We start from the raw sequence: 4,134 nt of genomic DNA on the forward strand, positions 1-4,134 counted from the left end.
TCTGATTTTTAATTTCCTGTCTGTAAAGAAGTGTGTTGGGGGAGCTTGTGGCAAATTTTCTTAAATTAAATACAGTAAAAACTTGTTCATTTGAAAACCACAGGACCAAAATTGGAAAAAAAAACCAAATTCTGATTTACCAAATTTTAACAAAAGAATTTTTACCAATTTTCCGCATGCAAATTAATGCTTGATGATTTTTAAACTTCATTTATATATTTTGGTTGCTGATGAAATAATAATATTATAACAGTGATATATTTTTTTTGATTTGATTGAAGTTTTTTGTTGCTAATTTTATATTACATTATAATTATCTTTGAAAAACCTTGATAATTATGTGTCATATAATAGTAGTATCATGCATAAAATAATACGCTTTTTCTCCTTTATATAATCCGGTGAATTTATCAGTTTTTGTATATTTTTGGAGGGACCAGAATTTTGTAATATTTTTCCAATTTTTCCAATTATGGTAAAATTTCAATTATCGTTGTTAGAATTTTCAAGTTTTCACTGTCTGTCCATTGATTGTACTTGTTTTTCTTGTTTTTTAAGATCTCAAATGGTGTTACATTTAAAAAATTGGAAACTAAACTTAATGGATCCTCGGGAAAATAATATCATCCTTTACCAATATCATTATCTAGATGAGAACAATAATTTGATTAATGACAGCTAGGTATGGGCTGTTTGATTCTGTAACAAAAAATCTATTACAAAAATACATTTGATGAGTCCGGATAAATGCTGACTCCTTTAAAGTAGGTTATAGGAATACAGATAATTGAATAACGAATTCCAAAGCTGATCTGCATTTAAGGAGAACATTTTAAAAACCCAAAAATTTTGTTTTTCATGAAATAAAAGCAATTATATGAAGAAGAACACCTATGTTATTGGTCCAAACTCATTAATTAATTTCCAAAACCCTTTATCTAGCTAGCTATTGTATTTACTATTGCTAGCTATTGTATTTACTTTTAAATTAACATTTCCTTGTTATTGTGCTTTTTGGGTTTTTATTAAAAATCTAATATCTCAAAAGGTTTCTAGGTTGTGTGAATATAATCTTGTCAAGTTTGTTCATAGGGGGATTGAAAACAGTATTTTCATAGATAATTCTTGTACCGTAAACTTTACTTACAAATGATGTATGGGTTTAATATGAATAACTTAGTTATTAGAAGCAGTGTAAGGTTTATATATAAATATGTATATAAAATGCAAAAATACAATGTTGCAACATTACTGAATTCTAATGTTATCCCGTACCACTCGGAAACAGATATATCAAATGAAATTGGCAAACACAATAAATAATGCACTTGAGTCATGTATTGTGAACAAATATGATAGAATAATGTATAGAATTAAGTGATTTTAAGTCAATTGTTGATGTTTCTCTACCAGATTATTTTTTTACTTTTGGAATAATTATGTTCATTAAAATGTTAATATTCACACATTATATTTAGGTCACTTTTGCGCAGCCGAGACCCTCCTTGTTTAATTTATTAAATAAATAAAAATATATACATAAATCAATCCACTGAAAGGGGATCTTTATTATATACTCTGATAATCTGCAAGCAATATCTCGATGAATTCTAAATTATACACATATTATGATGAGACATTTATACATTATTATTTATGAAAATCAGAAATTAATCAAAACAAAAAATTAAACTCTGCCATGTTGCAGGTATAGTTAGAACAAATTAATTTTGCTCTGATTATTAATACATAGCCACTGATAAAGTCCTCGGCAACATTGTAAAGTATTTGATTGGGAAAAAATCAGAAGTATTGGATTCCATTCCACTAAATAACTTAGCTCTTGACATTTAACTTATAATGTTTTCTTGGCGTACTATAAAATGTGAAGGTATCACCGAGAGCAGATTTTCTATATTTTTGGTCATTACGAGATATTGAAAAGAATGTTTTTACTGTGGACTAATAAAACGATTACCCACTTTGTCAGTGTCTGTCTGACTAGAGTTTGGTTCTGCATTTGATTTACATATACACAGTGCTTGTGTGAAATTCTTCCTTGGCATCGATATGTAACGCTATTTATAAATTGTAATAATTATAATAAATACTGCATGTACCTAATATTATAAGCATTTAACAACTAATTCATAACTTTTCATCCGTCAAGCTGCACAATATGTGTATGTGTAGAAATTTGGTGTTTAATCATGTTAAATGAATATTCAATAATTATTATTTGGTTCATTTTATTATCCTTCAAATTAGTAACGAAACATGTTTCTATGTGGAATTGCATTTTATTCCATTTTCTTTAAAATTTCCACTCTGAACTTGGTCGACTAAAACATGAAAGCTTTAAAGAGTGTACTCAAATGTGGTTAGCCCTTTGACATATTTTTTATTAACATTCTTTGGTGTTACATGTAAAGCTGAATGTACTCAGCTAAGTTGAAAAGTATGTGTGTTAACAAGTTATATAATAACATATTCAGCTGCATCATATTACTTTTTCAACACAATTGACAAGATTTGGATAGACACATTTTGACTAATACAGGTAATCGCAAAAAGTATTGTTGTTTTAACTATAGCTTTACTCGTGGGCTATTTAGACATTTTTTCCACCAATCTAGGTTTCTAGATTACTGTAAAAAGTGGAAATCTTTATGTAAATTTAGTACAAATTTAGTATGTATAGGAGTAAAATTATGCCTTATGATGTGCTCAGCGTTGACTACTATAAGTATTTTATGTTGTAAGTCCTCTACTATTCAAGTGTGTTGTTACATTTTCATTGTATTTATTGAGACACCTAGAACCGTACTTTTCCTCTTCAATTATTTACAATGTACATCACTTGAAATGTCTTGTTTTGGTTCCTTACAACTATCACAAACAATGTTTTTGATATTCCCAATCAACTCGGACGAGACTCGAACTATTTTCAGTTTTGCTGCACCGTTTAAATTCCTCTCAAGTTTGCATTCTTTAAAATAATGTTTTTTTTTTTAATTTCATTAACTTGTATAATATAGCCTCCAAATGCATGGGATTATTTAATTTGCATTTAATTAATGTCATATTTGGCTCAAAAGATTAATGCTTTTATAATTGAAATATATTTTGTGTCGGTGCCTAAATATTTTTGCTGTTTATTTATAAGTTCTCATTACGGGTCATATGACCATGTGGCTATTTGTTGATTTATGCGCATATCAATGTGACTGAATAACGACAAAACACAAATATCACAAATCATCTTTTTCCTTAACGTATTTTGGTGTTTTATTTTTTAAAGAACAATGGAACTTTATGTTGTAAAATATTTGCTTATTGAAATAGGGTTTTATTTTAATATTAAAATTTTATTATTTGATATATTGATACATGGCATGAAGCATAAAAATTGGGGCATATGGCCGTTACGATTGCTCTTGGACAGCGCTTTCTAGGTCTTTAATTTGCATCAGCATTTATCATCGACTTGGCATAATTCTATATGAAATAATCCAAAGGTCGCAGTCTGCAGAATCTCTGATATGTCCTAACGGACCTATCCGTTATTCCAAACACAACTATTGCCAAATATAGATTTTTATAAGGTCTCTCGGTTTCACATAGGGATTTAGACAGAGCATTTTGTAGTGGACAGACAGAGCCCTAATGCTGCGCCTTGCAACAAATCTATAAATTTTTATATTTTTCCTTGTTTTTGTTTACAGTGACGATATATTCTTTGATACCCACATTATTCAATTAATGTGTAGGTGTTATTTGATCTTAATTGTATGTGATAGTAAATGATGGGATTAATGATTGTGTTGTCCAAATTTAGCAAATTGACGAATCTCCCAAGTTATTTGCATGATGTGGTAATGATTTGCAATGATTTGCCACCCTATATTGCTTATGCGCCATTTACTCTAATTCTCTTAGTCTATTGTTCTTTAAAAAAAAATGTTTGTATGTTTAATGTAATATATTTTACCAGTGTACTTTATACAGAACTAACTACTTATTGTGATTGCTCACTACATTTTATTCGAGTGATAGCACACCTCGTGAACGATGCCCCACATCTAAATATAGAGAATTATTAAAAATATTTATTTTTATATTAACGTGACAGGA

The sequence above is a fragment of the Brachycentrus maculatus genome, unplaced genomic scaffold, assembly GCF_059751285.1.
Source record: "Brachycentrus maculatus isolate JH-2025_06_01 unplaced genomic scaffold, ASM5975128v1 h1tg000093l, whole genome shotgun sequence".
Classification (NCBI taxonomy): domain Eukaryota; kingdom Metazoa; phylum Arthropoda; class Insecta; order Trichoptera; family Brachycentridae; genus Brachycentrus; species Brachycentrus maculatus.